This window comes from Pimephales promelas, chromosome 2 (genome assembly GCF_988280905.1).
Source record: "Pimephales promelas chromosome 2, fPimPro1.hap1.1, whole genome shotgun sequence".
NCBI classification, from domain to species: domain Eukaryota; kingdom Metazoa; phylum Chordata; class Actinopteri; order Cypriniformes; family Leuciscidae; genus Pimephales; species Pimephales promelas.
The window spans coordinates 34526330-34550066 of record NC_142770.1 but is presented as its reverse complement, the minus strand read 5'-3'; the positions used below and the strand labels follow the sequence as shown (position 1 = coordinate 34550066).

General features: G+C 39.6%; 1 protein-coding gene across 2 annotated transcripts in view; it reads left to right on the top strand.

Moving 5' to 3' along the window:
* Positions 1-23737, top strand: part of LOC120475522 (ribonuclease inhibitor-like) — a 457326-nt gene that overhangs the window by 143879 nt on the left and 289710 nt on the right. The gene's annotated exons all lie outside the window — the stretch shown is intronic.

Here is a 23737-nt window from a genome sequence, read left to right as displayed (position 1 = left end):
TTTACTGCAGAACAACTTAAAACTTAGTAAATTGATTCCTTTAAGTGTTTTTAAGTTGAGAATGAGAAGTTTTGAGTTGGACTCCCTCACGTGTCAATGTTTTCGTTGAGATTTTATTTTTAAGTGCATAATCGGGTTTTATATGTGTGTCTTTGTACGTATGTAATGATGTGATGTAATTTTGCTGCCTATCTTGGCCAGGTCTCCCTTGCAAAAGAGATTTTTAATCTCAATGGGTTTTACCTGGTTAAATAAAGGAAGAAAAAAAAAATTCTTCAGCTACAGCAAAACATGATTGTTTCAGAGCAGCCTAAATTTTCATTCTAGTTGTATAGTTATACTCATAACGTTGTCTTTGTAAGACTGTAGCTTCCATAGAATTCCAGCCAAAATTAAATTAACTTTATCTTGCAGATTTAACTAAATTCTCCACAGCCACGCTGATTCAAATATTTCAAAATATTATGACTTTATTTTCGTAATTTTTAAATTTTTCTCAAAATATTTTGAATTTAATCTCGTATTACTGCGACTTTATTCTCGTAATCTAATTTTTTTATGTGGCGGTTCAGGGCTTCCGTAATTACTACAGTCTTCAGTGTCACAGGATCATTCTAATATGTTGATTTGCTCCTCAAGAAACATTTATGATTATTATCAATGTTGAAAACAGCTGTGCTTTTGTAATGTTTTAAATGTATTTACTGTCACTATTGCTCAATTTAATGCATCCTTGATGAATAAAAGTATTAATTTCTCTCTTTTTAATCTTACCATGAATGTTGGAATGAATAAGAGAGTTCTTTCAAAGCATTATATATCATGCTTTTCCCAGCATTAATGATCAACATTACAGTGATTTCAAGTAAGCTGAAATGAACTTTATCTGCTATGCATGACTCAGCACCATAGCAATTAACAGTAAGTAACGGGATTGTTGCCAAGGTTGCACTGAATGATTAAAGGAGTAGTTCACTTTAAAAAAAACTTTTGCTGATAACTCACCCCCATGTCATCCAAGATGTCCATGTCTTTCTTCCTTCAGTCGAAAAGAAATTGAGTTTTTTGATGAAAACATTCCAGGATTTTCTCCATATAATGGACTTCAATGGGGTCCAAACGGTTCAAGGTCCAAATGACAGTTTCAGTGCAGCTTCAAAGGACACCAGACGATGAATAAGGGTCTTATCTAGGACCCTTCGAGTCATGACTCGAAAAAAGATTTGTTCATTTTGATGAACGAGTTTGAACAGGAAAGTCACGAACACGCATCACAGAACAGAGCAAGGCGAGCATTTGAGCTTATAAAACTTAAACTTTGTTATTTATTTTTGATAAGACCCTTATTCATCGTCTGGTGTTGTTTAAAGCCCTTTGAAGCTGCACTGAAACTCTCATTTGGTTCCCATTGAAGTCCATTATATGGAGAAAATCTAAATGTTTTCATCAAAAACCTTAATTTCGACTCTTCGACTGAAGAAAGAAAGACAAGGACATCTGACATGGGTGAGTAATCAGCAAAAGTTTTTTAAAAGTGAAAGACTAAGCTTTTGCCCTTGTTTGAGCTCTAACATGCCCTTGTTTGAGCTTGAAGATGCAAAACTTGACGTAGGTCCTCTTCTCTAAAAAGTGCTCCTTGCCCTGCACTTCAACCACCCCGTCCTCAGCCTCTACTTCCTCGGACCCTAATAGCACGGCCTCTTGCACGACCTCCTCTGCTTCGCCCTCGACCCCGGATCTGTCCTCGAGCTGACGATGCGGTAACATGACATCATGACTTTTGCGTAAACAGACACGCCACTTTCAAGTCAAGTATAATACGCATTTTGAGCTATCCGCGTGTATGTGTGTATGTCTACGCCGTTAAATGTCCGAGCGAAACAAAGCAAAATGTAGATCTACATCTGGGGAGCGATATTTTTTTCCTCGGATGGTAGGGGAAGACTCATAAATGCCATTAACCCCAGTGTCCTCATCAGAGTCAACAGTGCTTTCATCATGGAAACTCTAATGGTGCGTTCACACCGGACGCAAATAGCGCGTCAGGCGCGAATGATTTCAATGTTAAAGATGCCATATGGAATAATTGAGGTGAAAATATCCAAAAAATGAGCTACACACATCAAAAGAATGAGAAGAAATAAGTGCAATGATGTCATTAAAAAACTGGCAAGTTATAGTGCTGCCGAGATATAACCTGAATTAGCATGCTAAATTATTAGCCCCGGCCCGGCAGGTGTCGTAATACCAGTTTCGGCCATGGGAGGCGGTATGCGGGCGGGCAACATAACCACCAGCCAAACTGCAGTAACACGAGTAAGTCGCGCCGGGTTGTGTAAAACAGTTACAAACTGAAACAGGAAGTGTTTCTGGACCAGTGTTGTTTACATCTTTTGAAATGGTCTATAATCATATTTTTTTAATGAAAAGGATTTAAAGTGCTTGTAGTTTTAGTGCCTCTACTAGTGCTCATTTCTGTTGGAAACTGCAGTGATATACGTATTGGTACGTATTTTACGTTTGTTGCCACAGTAGCCTTGGTTGAGACTTGCACTATCGTCTTTAATTTGTTTACGCTAATAATACAAACAAAATGTTGTGTTTTTCGTAAAATAAAGAAAATAAAAATGATGCACGTTCTCCCGTCTCTCTCAATGTGAAGTTCATTCTGAAAAACAGAAAATGCTTGTCACACGGACTTGAGACGTATTTCTTTACAACGCTTCGAGTTTCTATTTTTAAATTCAGTTCAGTTCAGTTCAGATACCTTTATTAGTCCCCAAGGGGCAATTCAGTTTTACAGCCAACCCATCCATAATAGTTAAAATACAGATGTAAAATGATGTAAATTATATCATAAACTAATATTCTATGTTTAAGTAATCCGTATGAAAGCAGCAACATGTCCTAATTAACTCTAATGTGACCACGCCCACATGCAAGAGCTGTTCATATGCAAATGATCCATGTGGAGGAAAGTGAAACTGTTAACGGCCTCATTACCTCAAAACAAAGAATCTCTTTGATTTACCTCAGAAGAATTGGCTATGTGCACAACCGTAGTTTCGAACTTCCGCTTTTGTCAGAAGTTGGCGTATCAGTTTCCGGTCTACGTCTGGTCATCCGCATCCACTAATAAACAAACAAGATGAGTGCTGCTGTTGTACGAAAAAAAAGAGTTCTTAAACACATCTAAGTTTCTTAGAACTGTAGTGGATCTAACGTCCGTTTCACACCCGTTTGCAGTGTGTGTTGCGGTGCAGGAGCGTGCGTTCACATATTATGATGCGTTTGCACAGTGAATAACTGATCCGCCGCGGTTGTACAACAAACACATACTTAATATTTGTATTATTTTTTGCGCGTCGATCAAAATGTCTATTTTGTGCAGCCACTGCGCACGAAGGTTGGTGTTTATCAGGAAGCAGTAGAAGCTCAAATGGCTGTTAGCGACTGTAAGCAGAGCAAGTGCCGCACAGCAGTCTTCTACGCACCATGTAAACAGGTTAGGGCTTTCACTTTTCACTGGTGTGGTACATATAACAGCAGCACAGCGAACGTTTCCACACCGAATCTATTTCTGCTGTGCTGCAAACACTGGTGGTCAAAATGATAAAGATTGACCTGAAAATGTAGTAATCTCACCATAAATGCGTTTGATTAAATAAAATGTAGTAATCTCACCATAAATGCACATTTAATCAAGGAAAACTACAATTTACTTCAACCAGGCGACAGAATGAACTCGTCTCGATCGTGGAGGTGGAAAAATAAGTTTTGTGACATGCAAGATCTATTGTTTTAAAATTAAGATGCAAAAGAAAAGGCAAGTCGGCTGCTTTTGTCAATTTCAAGTTTTAATTTAAATTATTTGCGATTTTAATATAGGAAATATTTGACCACTTGCTTGAGCAACTTAATGCATGGAGTAATAGCCCTAATGCCGAGTTCAGACTGCATGATTTTCAAAGTAGTCAGGTCGCTGTTCTTTTCACACTGCATGACTATCTTGGCCAGCATTCAGTCACTGCTGTGTTCACACTGGACGATGGATCGGTGACAGAAGGTTTCACACTGCATGACTTTAGAAAAATCGCCGACAGACTCTGTCTAGCACGCTGCACGCAAACTACATTTCACAACAAACACGCGTGAGATATGAAAAGGAAACAACGCGCGACACCACACGTGCAAGACCGGAGTTCTCACGTGAGACTTTTTTTTTACCGACCCGGTTGTGGTACAGCTGGTGAAACAGACACGAGTGCTCCTGCCAAATTTCTACTAATTTTTCTTCCATTTATTGTGTCCAAATAGACCGAGAATACGCTTTTTTTGTTGACACAATGCCATATCATGTTGATATGTGATCTATAACTCCTCCCCGAACTCCCTGCTGCTCTGTATCTTGCTCTCTCACTGGCTGCCGGTGATCGCCGATGTAGTTTTCAGTCAAAACACTTTTCACACAGCAGGATTTTGAATCGCCGACAGGTCCAGATATTTAGCATGCCAAATATCTCACGGGCGTCGGCGACTCGTCGGTGATTCTCTCAGTTCGCGTCTTTGCTCATTCACACTGCGTGATTGTCACTCGCGTGAACGAGCGCCGATTTGCCTGTGATTTCGGGCATTTGTCGGCGATTTCTCAAAACCTGTCGGCGAGCCAAAATCGTGGCTAAAATCATGCAGTCTGAACTCGGCATTATCTTACATTGTTTAAATTGTGTTTAAACGTGCATACAAAGAATCGCAATGCTGACACAACTTTTTGTTTTTAAAAATAAGTTGCAGCATAACTTCTGGACTTTTAATAAAAATATTAAGTATGTGTTTGTTGTACAACCGCGGCGGATCAGTTATTCACTGTGCAAACGCATCATAATATGTGAACGCACTAACAGCACGATCCTGCACCGCAACACACACTGCAAACGGGTGTGAAACGGACGTTAGATCCATTACAGTTCTGAGAAACTTAGATGTGTTTAAGAACTCTTTTTTTTCGTACAACAGCAGCACTCATCTTGTTTGTTTATTAGTGGATGCGGATGACCAGACGTAGATCGGAAACTGATACGCCAACTTCAAGCGGAAGTTCGAAACTACGGTTGTGCACATAGCCTATAGGACTAAAGAGATTTGAAGATGAGAAGATTTTTAAGGTAATACAAGGATATGAGAGCTCTTGTGGCAGGCGCGACGCTAATAGGTGACGTGACGCGCGCTACAAATGGACAAAAAGAGCAAATAAAATAAGATGACAAATACCCCTACTGTAAGCAGCCCTGGATAATGGCCAAGACAATTCACGTTATAACACAGAGATGAGCAGATATCATGGTAGAGATGTAATTTTTAATTTATAATTGCTGGATTTAATTTATAATTGTAATTGGGTTGTATTTAATGGTGCTGTATTTAAATAAAATTGCCTTAGTGACTAAAACAAACAATTCACTCTGTCTCAGTGTATTACAGTTGTTTTACTATCAATGCCAGGTGAGAGAATTTAGTTTTGCAGTGGACAAATCACCTTACTTTGACACAGGGGTAAAAGTAAGTCACTTGAGAAAAGGCTCATGTGTTTTGTGTCTTAATCAACCTTTTCCACTCACCAGGGGCGGCTCGCCCATAGAGGGCGCTGGGGCGCCGCCCTCCCTCCGACTTGTCTGTCTGTTTTTTTTATATATATATTATAATTTATCATTTTGAAAAATAATCTGTGTTAATATGCTAATAATGGTTTTACTTTGAAAAGTGTTTTGAACTCACCAGAATGATATTTGCATTCACTTTCGTTACTTTTATCATGTTGGTGTAGTAGTATAGCCAATAGGCTGTCTTCTCAGGGCGCCAGTTCGCTCAGCCCCACAGTGCTGGAATTTAAGCCAATGGTTCCCCGGTTGCTATGCAAAAAAGTTTATATTTCGCCAATCAGCGTCGTCAAATTTTATGGTTTGGGGGCGCTGAAAATATCGCCCACAGTATCAGATTAGGGGAGTGCACCGTGCACGCGCACCACGGGACATTTTTTTTTACCTCAGATGAGAGAAGAACGGCAGCGCCAGTGACGTCGAGTGGAAATAATGTAAAGTTAGTCGTGGGAATTGACTTGTCTGTCTCTGTCACTCACTCACTCACTCACTCACACACATAAACACTGTTTCACACACGTTTGATATTAAAATAGTTATAGGAATATTAATACCTGTGTGTTTGCTTTGTTTTTTGATGTTTTTAAGTTCTGAGCTAGATTACTGTGTTTCATACTAGTTAAAATCAACTTTCTTCTCATACTTGGGTGTTACAATCAAGAACGTTGTCCCACCCTCTCTTTCAGAGCCTTTTCTCTCTCTCTTTCTCTAGTATCAACACATTGTTATCCATTATCCAATTGTTAATTTGTCAAAAATATGTAGTCTACAGCTGGGGATTGATTAAACTAGATTGTTGTATTACCTATTATTTTTTGTATTACCTATATTATAATTTATCAATATTATGCGTTTGCACTTTTTCTGTCAGCACACAGAGCATAATAAACATGCAACTTGTTCATTATCATTAACTGTCAAACTGTTATTATTATTATTGTATTATTTGACCATTGGTATTGACTGGTTTAAGTTATTTTATTGGTATGTAAGGGCATGGCCTAAGGCCTAAAATGCACCAGAATGCAGGAAATCACATCTACTAAATTCAAAATTTTCTGGGGGGGAACCCCCAGATCCCCCTCTTATTCAGCCCCCCCTACAATAATTTTCACCAGCCGCCACTGCCACTCACATATAAATTATAACTCGTAGGCTACTCATCGCTCTGTCCATTTCAGCAAATGACATTTTGTGAAGGCCTCTCATCTCTAGCTGTTGCTTTGGTGCTTGTCAACATGCGCTTGCACCCCCTGCTGGTAAAGACGACTAACAGCAGATGGAGATTATACTCGGCAATCTACTGCTTTTCCTGCAGTTCCTGGATGTCAACGTAGTATTTTCTGTTGAATTTGAACCACTGAATTTGTGGAAGTGAATTTTCAAGGCGAAATAAAATGGACCGAAAATTGCCTGTTTAATATTTTAGGTTGTATTTTTAAACAGTTTGAAAGTTTTGGAAGTGAAATATGAATAATTATTGAATTTCTAATCATGAAAATGTGTTTGAAATGTTTTTAATTGAAAAATTCCCAGCTTAAAAATGTAACCATGTTGAATTTCAGCCCATAAAAATGCAAGCCTTAAAAATACAATGGATTAAAATGTAAGCATGGCTAACACAATGCATTTTTTTTTCAATTCGTGAAATTCAACATGCTTTTTGTTTGAAAAACATTTGACATTATTTTACTTCCATAGCAGCACCAGTGCGAATTTTTCAGGAAAAATGGTCCAAGGAATCGTTCGTTTTGTATGCGTACCGAACCGGAAGCCTCGAACTGAAACGGTTCAATACGAATACATTGTACCGTTACACCCCTAATGTTTACAGCTGATGTTTTTTTGTTTTTTTTTATACAGGGACCAGATGCCACTGATGAGTCCTGCTGACTTAAACGTTCACATGAGTCACTGCACATGAACATGGTAAAGTGAAAAATCAAATACATTGGAAATTACAGGTAAGTACTATGTTTCAGGAATGGCACAAAGCTGTGTGACTGTTCATCAATGTGTTCAGTAATGTGCTTTTTTTGTCACTTGTTGTGTATCTTTGGATTATGTTGTGTTGTAAATAAATCCAAACAATCTAAAAGCCATTCTTTTTTAAAACTCATTCTTTGTGCAAGGCTCCTTATTGTGCGTTCACACTGGACACGAATAGCGTGTCAGGCACGAATGATTTCAATTTTAAGTCAATGCAAAGATGCGTTACGTGCATAAAAAATTCCTGCGGCGCGAATGAGGTGTAGAGCACGGCGCGGAAGACGCCTCATTCGCGCGGCAAGTTCGCACGAATTGAGCGCCTGGCGCATTAAGCATGAATGATTTAGTTTAGTTTAATGCTATTTGTGCATTCACGCGTTTGACGCGAATTCGCGTCTGCCGCCTGAGTTGAAAAATCTGAACTTTGGCGTAAATTCGCACCGCGTTAACCAATCAGGAGCTTAGCTGCCTGCTCACATGGTGAAGGATCTGGATGCCTGGTGTGGTTCTAATGCACAACAAAGCAAATATTTGATCACTTTAAACTTTATTTCTATATACGAGACATGTTCATTTTGTATTGAATGTTATTCATTCCATATATAGATTATATGAAATATTATTATGATGTAAAGACAACCAACACACATGTGCATAAGTTCGTGTCTGGACGTGAGAGAGAGAAAAAAATCACAGGACAGTTTAATAACTTTTGGAGGCTGGCTCTATTTATCATCAAAACACAAATAAATGACAGCTATATTAGGTGGATGAGGACGAGGGTGTTCCTCGCTCCGATGCGGGACAACAGGTCATCAAACTGGGCGCGGGACAGGTGGAAGTACCGCTGACAGCGGCCGTCATCCAGTGCAGCTCTTGGAGCGAGCAAATGGTGAAACTCGCCAAACGGTTCGGCTCCGAAGGGTCCGGTGGACACAAATATACGGCGACGATGATCCCCACGCCGCTGTTTTGCTCTCCAGAGTAAATACAGAGCAGTGACTCTCTCGATGAATGCTCGATCGTATAACCAACGGATTTAGTTTCTGACACGCGTACAGTCTCTGACACGCGTACAAAACTAGAGTACAGTCCGTTATTAATCTGACACAGATTTGCGGTAACACAATTTTATTTAACCTTTATTTAACCAGGAAAAGTCCCATTGAATTACAGTAACTCTTCTCCCAGGGAATCCTGACCAAGACTGGCGGCCAAAAGTTTCAAAAATACATAAAAGGCAGGACAAAGGTTATATATGTTGAGGAAAATTTTAATTTGACTTAATCTTAAAGTAATTACTAGTAAAGATTATTAGATGATTCAAAGGAATTAGTTTCTGTTGAACCAAATGTATGAGCAAAGTGTACAGGTATGTGTTGTACGTGCATGAGATGACCCACAGGAACAGATGGAAGGAGACCTCTGACCTTAGGCACAGATCAGAATAGGCCAGGTTATTTCACTGACCTATTGTGTAAGAGCTAAGAATTACATAGAAGTCCTTATCAGGAGTTGACTTGTACAACAAAGAACCTTGAAGTTGGGTATAAAAGCTGGCCAGTGGGTGCAGCCTGCGTGTCACTCTCATGCATAGCGTTCCTTCTGTGTGTCAGACTGAACCTTCTTGCAAGAATAAAGTACTTCTTTTATTTCATTAATTTGACTCTGAGCCGTGTTTATTTTCAAAAAGCAAATCAGATTAAACCAAACAAAAGAGAGGGAAACTGATATGTTGCTCTGCTTAAAGGTTAATAGATAACCTCCACATTAGCTGACTTTGATTCCCTTTAAATGGTCATGATGAGTCAGAGAATTAAAAAACCTTAGGTGGTTTCTTGAAAAATAATGGATCTAGTGGCAACGTATGACTTCACTAAATAGCATCTGTGTGCTTCACTTTCATCTTTGGTCATCCTTGAAAATATCCAAAACGAGTTCCATCCTACATCTCAGCAAAAAGTCCCCCTCTTAGTGGACATGAGTCAACGGATAAACAGCAAAGGTGTTTTCGGAAGATTTCATTTAAAGAGGTAATGGACTGAGAAATCAAATTTTCCTTGAGCTTCTGACATCTAAGAGGTCATCATATTATAAGAATATCCTGTAAGCAGGGTTCGAATTACGTGGGAGCCAGTGGGAGCTGAGCTCCCATGGGGGCTCTAAAAATCATCAGCACCATTATTTTCAATTACAAATAAAGCACTTTTTTCTTCAATAATCAAGGCATATCTGTTAACCCTTTCACACACAGCTGTGAGATTAGAACAGTCAGTGCATCTCGTGATCAACTGCTAAATTCAAAAGTGCTTTCGCGTGTTGGCTGGCGCTGACCCAGCCAACAAAGTTAGGTTCTGAGAACATTTTTCTAACATTCAATTTTGGTTGTGGGAACGTTGATTTGAAATGTTCTGAAAACGTGGAAATGTCCAGTTTGCTTAACGTTGCTGGAACAGTATCTTAATGTTTGCAAAACGTTGCTGGAATGTTACCATAATGTTGTTGGAACGTTATCTTAAGGCTAGCAAAAAACGTTGCTGGAACATTAGCAAAACGTTGTTGGAACGTTATCTTAAGGTTTGCATAATGTTGCTGTAACATTATATTAAGGTGAGCATAACATTGCTGGAATGTTAGCATAATGTTGCTGGAACGTTATCCTAAGGTTAGCAAAACGTTGCTGGAACGTTATCTTAAGGTTAGAATAACGTTGCTGGAATGTTAGCATAATGTTGCTGGGATCCCAGATAGCAAACTGACATTGAATCAACGTGGAAACGACGTCTCTCATGACATTGAAACAACGTTGATTTGCTCATCGAATTAACGTTGAACCAACGTCAGACACGGCATTCTTCAAAGCTAAATGAAATCGAAAATTGGTTTGCTTTCATAACGTTGAAACAACGCGTTGATTTCAAGTTGATTTTCCGTTAGTTTTGAAAGAATGACGCGTCTGACGTTGGTTCAACGTTAATTCGATGAGCAAAACAATGTCAGATCAATGTTGTTTCGATGTCATATTTCCACGTTGATTCAATGTCAGTCTGCTGTCTGGAATGTTATTTTAAGGTTAGCTTAATGTTGTTGGAACATTATCTTAAGGTTAGCATAACGTTGCTGGAACATTATATTAAGGTGAGCATAACATTGCTGGAATGTTAGCATAATGTTGCTGGAACGTTATCTTAAGGTTAGAATAACGTTGCTGGAATGTTAGCATAATGTTGCTGGGATGTTATTTTAAGGTTAGCTTAATGTTGTTGGAACATTATCTTAAGGTTAGCATAACGTTGCTGGAACGTTAGCATAATGTTGCTGGAACGTTATCTTACCCAGATAGCAATGAGTCGGCGGGCCGCCGGCGGCGCTCCGGAGGCAGTAGAAACGTCAGAAAGGCGTAATCGCAAACACGTTTGACGGCGGACCGCCGGCGGCAGCTGCTTTTTAAAAGCGTCTGCCGCCTTCCTACCGCCTTCGTTCTGCGGACGGCCCGCCAGCCAGCCGCCGTTCCACCGCCATTATACCAAAGGCGGACCTTCAGCGGCCCGTCGGAGGCAAACGCTCTTTTCGAGCGAGTTGACCGCGGCTTATTGCACTAAATTGTTATTTATTTAATTTATTATTTACAGCATTGTTACTTATTGACCCGCCGCTTATTGCACTAAATATTTATTTATTTAATTTAATATTTACAGCATGCAGTTTATCAAGAATAATGATTGCTCAAACCAGACAAATTTTCATTTGACATTTTATTTCCACATTTGAAAGTACAGTAACTGTCATTAAACAATATAAATATAACAGAAAAATACAAATACACACACAGCTAGTGTGTTTAGTTAAAAAATACACACACAGCTAGTGTGTTTAGTTAAAAAAAACGATATATATATATATATATATATATATATATATATATAACACTTACAATACTTGCTAATAACATAAAGAGTTCAGCTCTGGGATGAAAAGAATTACCAGTAAACACAAGTAATGAGGATATTTGGTACCAAAGAAAGTGAAGGACACCAAATAATTTAATTGTGCCATAATCTTTGGCACAAGGATTTACAAGCTATATTTAACAATAGAATAAGAGTTAAGCACTGTGACAGAATGAAGTAGAATATTTGGTACCAGGTAATGTGCAATTTCAAGTATCAGAGGTATGAAATAGTATTCCAAGCTATTTTTAATAGAATAACAGTTAAGCACACTGATGGAATGAAAGTAGAATTTTTGGTACTAGTTAATTTGCAATATCAAATATAAGGCATGAAACAGGATTTGCAAACTATAATAGGCTCTATGCACGATCGCTTCCGGGTTTGTCTCAGGACGCCCAGTTACATCCGGTGCTGCGTCAGAAGCCGGTTTTGCATTAGGTGGAGATAGTGGCAAGTTACACTCACTGTTTACAAAAAATTCTTGCGGTAAACGATAATGATGTTAACAACATTGTGAGGAATTGAAAAGTGAAAGAAAATGAATTTTATTAAAGTTTTGCCGCTATATACTTTGCCTGCAGAATGCGCTTGTGGAAGTAAAGAAGCTGGCTGAGATTCTTTCGGACATACGTCAGCAGGGTTCGTGCATAGAGCATGTAGAATCGTTAAGCACTGACGGAACGAAATAAGACAATACTGAAGTCACGGCAAGTAGAATATTTGATACCAGATAATGTGCAGAAATGAAGTATTAGATGTATATTCTAGGATTTACAAGCTATTGTTATGTTCCGGCTCCAGGAAGTAACAAAATAAAGGGAACAGAGTCCAAAAAATATATTTAAACAAAATATATTTAATTAAGTCCAGGGGATAAATAATAAAGAAAAGAAGCATTCAACAGTAAATAAACAAACAATAAAGAAATAACAATAGAAGGTCCAGCTCCTGATGGGAACAGCTACAGGATGGATCAGAGCTCCCTTCCACAAAGGCCAGCCATCTTAAATAATAATTTCTAAATTGCAGACAGGTGTAGATCCTTATCTGGCAACCTATAAAAGAAAAGAAAGGACAGCAGAACAAATCCAAAACAAACCGTAACACCTCCCCCCTTAAAAAAGGGAGAGATTCTAATTAGAAACTCTACCTTTCACTATTTTCAACCCCAAAACACACATATGCTATGGGAAATGAACAATAAAAAACAACCTTACCGGAATTCGTATTGATCAATAACCATTATTACCTCCCCAAACTCTACACAACTCTTGGTTTCAAAACCAGCAATCTCCCGGCGCCTGGAAAAAGCACAATTAAGGAATTGAAAACCAATTAAAGGAAGGAGAGAGAGAGAAAAGAAATGGTTAAGAAACTTATTCTACACCACATGGGGCCCGGGACAAGGCGTCAGCTAAGATATTATCTACGCCTTTCACATGACGAATCTCCAAAGCATAAGGCTGTAAGAAAAGAGACCACCTAATAAGACGCTGATTAGGGTTCTGCAGAGAGTGAAGAAATGTAAGGGGGTTATGGTCTGTGTATACCACAGTTGGCATAGTCCCACAAGACACATACACCTCAAAATATTGCAGGGACCAAATCAACGCTAACGCCTCTTTCTCAATTGTAGAATAATTGATTTGATATGAATTGAATTTACGTGAAAAATAGCTGACAGGGCGATCTATACCATTTTCATCCGCCTGCAATAGAACAGCTCCAGCTCCAATCTGACTAGCATCCACCTGAAGTTTAAATGGTTTATCAAGTCGTGGAGCTGTCAGGACAGGGGACGATGTGAGCAATCGTTTAACATTCTCAAAGGCGTCTTCACATTTTGGAGTCCACACAAATTTAGCCTTTGCTTGCAACAAATCTGTAAGCGGGGCAACAACAGAAGAAAAGTTTTGGCAAAAACTCCTGTAATACCCAGCCATTCCTAGAAATCTCATCAATTCCCGCTTAGTCTGAGGGCTAGGAAATTTGTCAATCGCTATGACCTTAGCGCGTACAGGTCGCACTTTGCCCATTCCAACAACTTTGCCCAGATAAGTCACAGTCGCCCTGGCAAACTCACACTTTGCCAGGTTGACTGTGAGTTTGGCATCAGATAAACGCTTAAACAGTGCACGAATTCGGATAAGATGTTGATCCCATGTGTCACTGTAGACAACAATGTCATCCAAATATACGGCACAACCCTCTAATCCAGCAGTCACTCTGTTCATTAAACGCTGAAATGTAGCTGGAGCATTTCTGAGACCAAAACTCATTACGGTGTAAGAATATAATCCAAAGGGAGTAATGAAAGAAGAAATTTCCTGTGCTCGAGCAGTCAAAGGCACTTGCCAGTAGCCTTTGAGCAAATCAAATTTACTGACATAGTTAGCTGATCCAACTTGGTCAACGCGGTCTTCCATTCTAGGCAATGGATAAGAGTCAGGTTTAGTTAGAGTATTTACTCGTCTATAATCAGTGCAAAAACGCTGAGTGCCGTCTGGTTTTCCCACTAACAAACAAGGCGAAGCCCAATCTGAAAAGGAAGGCTTTGCTATGTTGTTTTCAAGCATGTAATTTACTTCAGCCTCCAATTTCTGACGTTTATCAAATGATACACGATAAAATCGTTGTCGGACAGGTTTAACGTCGCCTACATCAATATCGTGTTCAATCAAGTGCGTACGAGAAGGAGTATCTGAAAAGAGAACAGAGAATTCTGTTAGTATTGAATTTAACTCAGAGCGTTGTTTGCAAGATAAGTGTTTTACCCATCCTTCTAGATTAGCCAATGTCTCAGAGTTCTTTAGACGAGGTTGTAAAATGACATCATCAGGGGATTTCACATCCAGTGGTACATTACCTATTTGACTTGAAGTAGCTAACCCCACTGGTGAAGGAATGACTTCCGGAGCAGCATTACGAGAATAAAAGGGTTTTAACAAATTTACATGGCACAACTGGGTAGGTTTCCTGCGCTCAGGAGTAGAAATAATATAATTTTGATCAGACACTTTTCGAAGCACAGTGTAGGGTCCTAAAAACTTTGCACAGAAAGGAGAATCCGGTAAAGGAAGTAAGGCTAACACCTGATCTCCTGCACTAAATATGCGAATCTCAGACTTGCGGTCAAACCAGCATTTCATCTTTTTCTGAGTTTTCCAATTTTTGTCTTGCCAATTCCCCAGCCAGAACTAGACGTCGACGAAAACCCTGTACATATTGAATTAGACTCTGTGGTGGCTCTTCCGGTAGAGCATTCTTACTCAATACCGCCATAGGTCCCCGTACACAATGTCCAAAGACTAACTGATTTGGACTAAATCCTAAACTCTCCTGGATAACCTCCCGTGTGGCCAATAACAACCAAGGTAACCCTTCCTCCCAGTCGCCTTTCAACTCAGTGCAATATGCCCTCAACAAAGATTTTAACGTCTGGTGAAAACGTTCTAGGGCACCCTGACTTTCTGCATGGTACGCACTGGATTTATTGTGTCTTATGCCAAGCTGCCACAGAATCTCTTGAAACATGTTAGATGTAAAGTTTGTCCCCTGATCACTCTGAACAACTTTTGGAATTCCAAAAATAGAAATGAACTGGGACAAAGCTTTTACAACTGACCGTGTGGTGATTGACCGCAAAGGATAAGCCGCAGGATAACGAGTGCTCTGGCACATCACTGTCAATAAGTAAACACTACCAGACTTTGAAGGTGGTAAAGGTCCAACACAATCAACTAGAAGATGCTGAAAAGGCTGTTCCATAACAGGTATGGGATACAAAGGCACAGGTTTTATGGTCTGATTTGGTTTTCCAGTTAGCTGACAGGTCGAACAAGTCTTAATATACTGTCTCACATCGCTCTTAATACGAGGCCAGTAAAAATACTGCAGCAAGTGTTGGTAGGTCTTATTTACACCCAAATGGCCAGACACCCCACCATGAGCAGAATCCAATACCGAATTTCGCAAAGAAACAGGCATCACTACCTGTATAATTGGTTCAGTCAAACCTCCCTCCGTGTTAGAAGTCCACTTCCGCAGTAGTACCCCGTTTTCAATGAAGTACCCATTAACGGAACTCTCTGCTTCATCAGGAGGTAAAGCAGCATCAAACAGGGGTTTCAGAGATGAATCCTCCTTCTGAGCAGACACCCAGTCCTGACAGGGAATAGAAGGCAAAGCAAGGAGTCCTGGCACTACCCTCTTAGTGGTTAACAAATCCTTCACATCACTTAGATTTGCATCCGCAGATTGTTTACGCCTTGCACGTGTGAGTGCACAAGACACAAATACCTCTGGATACTGCTGGGATATATCAGTGTCCCCAGATGGAACAGGACAAGTAGCAACAACAGGTGGAGGTGGAACATCACGCCACACACGGTCACCCGCCAGATTATTCCCCAAAATCACTGAAACTCCTTCCATTGGCAGTGAAGGACGAACTCCCATCACAACTGCTCCATTTACTAAATCAGATTGGAGAAACAGGTTATGCAGGGGTACGGACAATGTTTGCAATCCAATACCACGAATCAACACACTGTTTCCTGTACTCGACTCCTGAGAAAAAGGAAGAACAGATTGCAAAATGAATGATTCTGATGCACCAGTGTCTCTGGGGATCTTAATAGGAAACTTCTCAGTACTTCCAAGCAATGACACAAAGCCCTCTGTAATGAAGGGAGCATAACCCTCATCTCCAACACTGCAAAGTACCACTGGTTTCTCCAGATCCTGTAAAATATTAAGACAGTCAGAATTAGGGGTGTAACGGTACACAAAAATCACGGTTCGGTACGTACCTCGGTTTTAAAGTCACGGTTCGGTACGTTTTCGATACAGCAAAAAGAAAGAAATGCCAGAGAAATTTCCTATTTGTTTAAAGAAAAAATATTTTTAAATAAGTGTGAGTTTTCCTAGATCTTGAAACTTTCAGGTTTATAAATGGGGGTCATCTTTGAAGGATGAACAAATAATGTTTTGGTCATCACATTAAAAATAACATTTAAATATATATTTATTTATATAATATTTGAATTTTGAATAGCTGGAAAAAGATGTGTGAAGTACTTGAAAGCATTTCACCATTCCAGCCAAACTAGTTCCAGTTAGTGTTACTATATTAAATCCATGGTGAATGTTGCTGGTCTGTGGACGTAAAGTATTACTAGTTCATTCACGGCACAATGTTTCTCCTGGTTTCCATGACAGCGCTGTTTGATCTAATAGAGATCTACGGTTAATAACGGAGAAATGTGAATGCATCTCACTAGATCTCGCAGCGATGTTATTACCTCAGTGGCGAATTCAAATGTGTTCTTTACCGGATCTCTTAGCGCTGTGTAGTAACAGTGTTGCTTGATCGAGATCGGCTCGCGCTGCACAGATGTTGCTGGTCCGAACTGATAAACGATCCGTGAAGCACATAACGAGTAGCGCAGTTTCGTTCTGCTTTCATTACGCTTGCCATTTGATGTTGCGCAACGTTGTGTTGGCCGCGTCAGCACGAATTTTGCCGGCAGGAAAAATGTTCCAAGCAATCGTTCGGTTTGTATGCGTACCGAACCGGAAGCCTCGAACCGAAACGGTTCAATACGAATACATGTACCGTTACACCCCTAGTCAGAATTATTATCTGTCTGAACAGATGAAACAGCAAGAGCGGGCTTGGGTTCAGAATTAACACGCATCAGTTTTCCCTTAAGCGCTAAACAATCCTTTTTCCAGTGTCCCTTTAAATGACAATAAGCACACCGGTCATTTTTATCAGCATAGCTTTTAAAATTCCTCTCAACCTTATTATCAGCCGGGGTATGACGGACCGTTACGTGCTCTGTTGGACTATCATTGTACTTTGACCTACTTTTCCTGACTTCACATTTATGAGTGAGTGCATACTCATCAGTAAGGATGGCAGCCTCTTCCGCAGATGTAACATTTCGATCGGTCAAAAAGATGGAAACATGCTCAGACAAAGTACTTTTAAACTGTTCTAAAAGGAACAACTCAAGCAGATCTTCACGACTAGTTACACCTGAAGCAATACACCAGCGATCTAACTGGATTTTTAAGTCTCTCACAAACTCACAATATGTCTGTTCTGCAGGCTTTCGCATGTCTCTAAATTTCTGCCGATAGGCCTCTGGCACCAGCTCATAAGCTTTCAGTACAGCCTCCTTAACCTTATGATAGTTTTGACTATCAAGAACACTTAAAGAAGAATAAGCTTTTTGTGCCTTACCAGTTAACACGCACTGCAACATCAAAGTCTGTTCAGAATCTGGCCATTTCATAACGCCTGCCAAGCGTTCAAACAAACCGAAGAATGTGTTTACATCAGTTTCACTAAATTTGGGTATCAACTTAATATTATTTGCTACATATAACCCTTTTCTGACAGAACCTGTTTGACCCTTAGCGCTGTCCTCCAGTTTACCCTCACCAATTAACTGAAACCGCATAGCCTCAACCTCCAATTTACGAATTTCAATTTCACGATTCAATTTCACCTTTTCTATCTCCAAAAGCATTAGTTCTTTTCGTTGCTTAAAAGAGAATGTGGAAGCATTGACTGAAGATTGTGCCACGCTGTCAATATCATCTTCATCAGAACCATCAGGCTTATCAGGATCAAAGACCTCTAATTTAACTAGAGCGGCTTTAACAATTAATGCAACAGACTCCTTGAACTTTCTTTCTTTGCTGGTTAAACAGATCTCATACTTAGCTGCCACCTCCAATAACTGTTCTTTTGTTAGTTGGTCAAACAATTCCTCACAAGGAGACTCAAAAAATAAATCTAGACCAGTAGCCATCATTTTAATCTATTCAGCAGAACTCGTAATCATTCGCTCTAATTTACAAACGCCAACAAGTGATTATTCCCCCTAATCACTCTCCTCCCCCCTAAAATAACTCAACCCTAGTCTTCGTGCCTCCACCAAGAGTCGAGTATTTTTAAGCACTCAAATACCGTCAGATGTATAAACTCACGGACAAACCAGTGAGACATACAATCGCGGCAGCGCTCTCAACTCAGCGTCAGCACAAAAACAACAAACTAAAATAAAAAAGACCAACGCAATGCGTTGCTAAACCTACCGGGGAATATCACCATTAGTGCTACAAAACACAGAGTTCGCTGACAAATTACCTTTCAGTAATATTAGCTTTACCCAAAAGGAGTAAACACCCACGACAAAATACTGCCAAAGCTAATTTTTCCCTGTAGCCATAGCTTACTATCAAAGAGGGAAAAAAACGTTTTTACAAAGGGAAATCTTAAGAGAAATCAATACACTTACCATATGTAATACGGTCTACTTTCGTTCCATTTAATTTCTCCTCAACTGGGCACAACAATGACGAAAATCCACTGTTTAAACACAGAAAACTCTCGGCACATTTCCCAATAACAAACAAAACACCCACTGTTTACTAGCGCCGCCAACACGCCAAGCAACAGGTGAATCAAATACCCGTCAAATACGCTCCGCCTATAAACATTCTCAAAGGCGCTAGCGAACATTTTACAAGTATATATTTTCCCTTACTTACAATAGAAGCTGGACCTTCCAAATCAAAACACTTGAGGACGAGCCCCCAATTGTTATGTTCCGGCTCCAGGAAGTAACAAAATAAAGGGAACAGAGTCCAAAAAATATATTTAAACAAAATATATTTAATTAAGTCCAGGGGATAAATAATAAAGAAAAGAAGCTTTCAACAGTAAATAAACAAACAATAAAGAAATAACAATAGAAGGTCCAGCTCCTGATGGGAACAGCTACAGGATGGATCAGAGCTCCCTTCCACAAAGGCCAGCCATCTTAAATAATAATTTCTAAATTGCAGACAGGTGTAGATCCTTATCTGGCAACCTATAAAAGAAAAGAAAGGACAGCAGAACAAATCCAAAACAAACCGTAACACTATATTTAAATAGAAGAGTTAAGCACTGTAACAAGCCTTTTTTAGATGTCTTGAAGTTACTGTCTGCAGGATAAAGAAAGGGTTCCAGTTGTCAAGTGATGCTGGGGTGTCAGTAGTCAGCCTAGGTTTAAGGGGTCGGCTGTGGGTCCCACTCAGCGGTGCCTTTTTCCACCTGCACAGTCAGATGCTCCTTTCAGGTGATGTGTAACGTTAACCTGGATCGCCTCATCAGTGGCATCCTGGGTCGCCGGGTTCTTTTGGATGGCTCCTGTAGAAAATAAAGATCTGTCATTCCATTTGAAAGGCATAAAATCATACACATCTACTTAAATATATATATATATAAAAAATCCAACTTACTTTGAACAATGGTCTTCAGGAACATGTCTCTAAAACATGCTTTATCACCTACACCAGACCAGGTTATATTGATGGAAAGGTGATTAGAGAAGATACTCTGAAGCATTCGCCACACGGTTGTCTTTAGGTCCCTGAAAAAAAAAGTGTAGCAAATTACATTATCTGAAGCTTCTCATAAGTTTAAAATGCAACAGGGTGTGGATTCATACTGTAGAATATGCTGTGTACAATCTTAATTTTACTTTTTAGAAAGAAAAAAAAAACACTTTTTTACAGTATTGCGATATAAACGAAATCAGAACACTTACAAATTGTACATGGAGCTCTTTATCCTCCCTCATACTGTTGTCAAGTAACGCCAAATCTTCCTGGGTGTCTAGTGGGAGTAACAGATCCCCTGGCAGGGATAACTCAAAATGATGCAGCATAGAGTCCATTTTGTTGTCCATGCTGCGCACAACATCTCCCAAACTCTCCAAGACGTCTGCACCTACAGGGGTTCCCAGAATAAAAGACTTAAGTAGTCAGTCCGGGTCCCTCAAATACTAAACAATGACAGTTATATCTAGGTCTACTACATGTACAGATGGGCACTGTTGGGAATTAAACCAACAACCAACGCTTAAGTTGTTTGCAAGTTGCACCTGATTGCCCAGTGTGAGCAAACATCTTCAACATTATCCCAACTTGCTTCACCTGTTCTTGAAGTGAGCTGCTGTCATCTGACGCTTCAAAATGAAAGGCATATGGTAATTCTGGACCTACATCACACACAAAAAAAGTTCAATTTAAGAAAGAGTGCATATTCTCACCTGCTGGTGCATTGCTTTCCCTCAGGGTTTGTTTTTCATTATGGAGTCTCTGTAAATCTGAAAAAATAAAAATAAATAAATAAATAAATTAAATACAACTAAAGGCACTGTTTTCAATACTGTTAAAACGATGGACATTAAGACATATGCCTAGAATATACCTTCATAGCAGAAAACTTCATCCTGTACAAGAGGTGCCGGGGGAGTCCAAGGGCCAATAACTGAGCGATGACTGTCTATTGTTTATTAAGGCACCCAGGCCAAGGAAGTTTTCAAATGGGAAGCATGATATGTTATCAAGGACACCATACTTTTTGGCATCTTGTCTGAGGAGGTGCACCAAACCAATCCAGGCATGTTGTATGTCACATGTTCTTTTCCATAAAGCTTGCTGCAGTGATCAAAGAGAAACAATATTAACCACTATAGCGTGCTAGCTACATTGTGAACTGAACTAGCAAAATACTAGTTTGGACAAACAAAATAATTTACACAACCTATATACATTATAATATATTATTATACAAGTTATACTTAGTCCATCTAGATGTAAAGCTTTGGCTAACTACTGCTAATTACATTTCTACATGTAATGTTAACGTTACTAGCAATGTGTCCTAACAAGGGCAAAACAGCATGTGTTAGCTGCTAACGTTAGCCACTCTAGCAACAGGACTAGCAGCGTACTGCAAGAACAAAGATGACTAACTTAGCATATTTTAAAAAGATAAAATAAAACTGTGGGCTGTTGAAGTAACTTCGGCAATCTTCTTCTTCTCTTTATCGGCCATGTTGGAGGCTTACGCGCATGTAAACATACAGCAAGTCGAACGAGGAGAAGCAGCAGAGTTGGGATAAAGAAAAGAAAAAAGATGTTAAAATCCCTAAAAGGTTGTGGAATTTACCGGGATATGTTAAATAGGGAAGCCAGTGACCGGTATGTGGACTAAACCTGCACTTTTAACGGTTTGGATCCATATGAAATTTCCAACAAAGAATCGGCAAACAGTGGGAACAGGGTAATCCGGACAGATAGTTAGTAACGTTAGCTGTCAACCCTCACGTTTTTTTCTGGGTTTCTCACGTACTGGATCACTGGATCGTCTGGGTTTCTTTCCGTTTTAGTATATTCCTGTAAAATATCCCGTATTTTAATATTCTCATAACATTAACATTAGCCCTTTAATCGGACCTGTCAGTCTCTGTTTTCCTGTTGCTAAACTGTTAACGTTACCCTCTTGCTTTAAGCATCGTTTTGCTTACTAACTTAAGTTTAAGTGCTTAACAGCTAACGTTACTAATTACACTTCTGAAACACATAGTTAAAAGAATGTTACATGTGTGAATGGTTGTTAGCACTATAACTGTCACTAAACTAGCAGCTAGGTGGAGCGCAGTTTACCTTTGTCCGGTTAGCGTAGCAGTGTTTCCCAAACTTTTTTTCTGGGGACCCACATTTTAAAGTCGATAAATCCTTGTGACCCAATAAACATTAGGCCCATTTAGTTCATATACCACGGAGAGAATTTATGCATTAACAAATTATGTATGACCATTTTTAAGGTCAGTTAAGCTTCCAGTTAACTATTTAAAAGAGATACAGATATTTGACAAAGGACAATTTTTTTTATCAACCTGTTGTTGACAATAAGCGAAATGCAGAGGTGAAATGAGAAAGGAAGAGTTGACAGGGCATCTCATTGTTTTCATATTCTCAGCATTACAGTGTACACAATTTACTATAATAATTATTATAGGCTTAAATTAAAATATCCTGACAGTGAGACTTTGTAACCATGCATGACTCTACCACTGTATAAAAAATGCCTAAACAGGCAAAAACAAAAAACAAAAAAAAAACTATACACAATTAATTATATAGGCGTATTTCTCTACCCCCTTAATAAATCTATGCAATATAAATGACTATAACATAGTAGGCTATTCAAATATTCCACATTTATGCCCAAACCATGGTAAATTATTACATTCATAGGCTATTACATGGTACATGTTTGTAATGGTGGTGGTTAGGGCATTTAGTCTTCTAATTTTGTTCATGTTTCTGCTATTTACCTCATCAGTAGTGTTGGGAATGTTAAGGCTGTTTCATCCGATTTAAAACTAGTTAAAATCATTGAGTGATTTGTAGTTTGTAAGAGAGAGGAGTGTCCGACTGAAACGCTTCTTACTGGATGTCGCAACGCTGTTTAATAATAGTGTCCGGGACCAGGAGTAAACACAACTCCTTTAAGCTTTGCGTTTCGCTATCCACTGGACCGTGCTGCCTAGTTCAAAGTAAACTAGTGAAACGACTGAAACCAGCGCTATTTTGTTCTCTATTTGTTGTTACTGACCGAGAAACCGCTTCAGGTGGACAAATCCGAATCGTTTCAGACCGTTATGCACGCGCGTTTGGCCAATTCATGGAAAGGAAATAACCAAACCAACGAATGATTAATATCGCTGGTTCAGTCGACAGAAATACGGGACACACATAAGAACTGCTGAAATATTCGGACTGTAAACTTTTCTCTCAGGTCAGTCGGAGCGCTCATGGTACACACCCAGTGCGGATAGTCGCCCAGCTGCACGCGCCACTGCGGCCACGCGCGTATCTAACCAAATTAAAAAGCCGCACCACCAGAAAATAGGAGGCGGGAGGTTGGGGTGCCCTCGGCCGTATGGAGATGATTGGCGGGCCGCACTTCCGCGGGCCGCCAATTGAATAGCCCTGATCTAGATAGTAGCCTATAGAAAACTGAAAAATAGTGCTCGACTTGGCGACCCATACAAAATCTCCCGCGACCCACTTGTGGGTCGGGACCCCGCCTTTGGGAATGACTGGCGTAACGTACTGTACTCCCACTGTTTGTTGGAAATTTCAAATGGATCCAACCCGTTAAAAGTGCCGTTTTATCCACATTCCAGTCCCGGGTTTCCCTATTAAACCTATCCCGGTAAATTCCGCATTTTTTAGGGATTTTAACGTCTTTTTTTATTTTCTTTCTCCCAACTCAGCTGC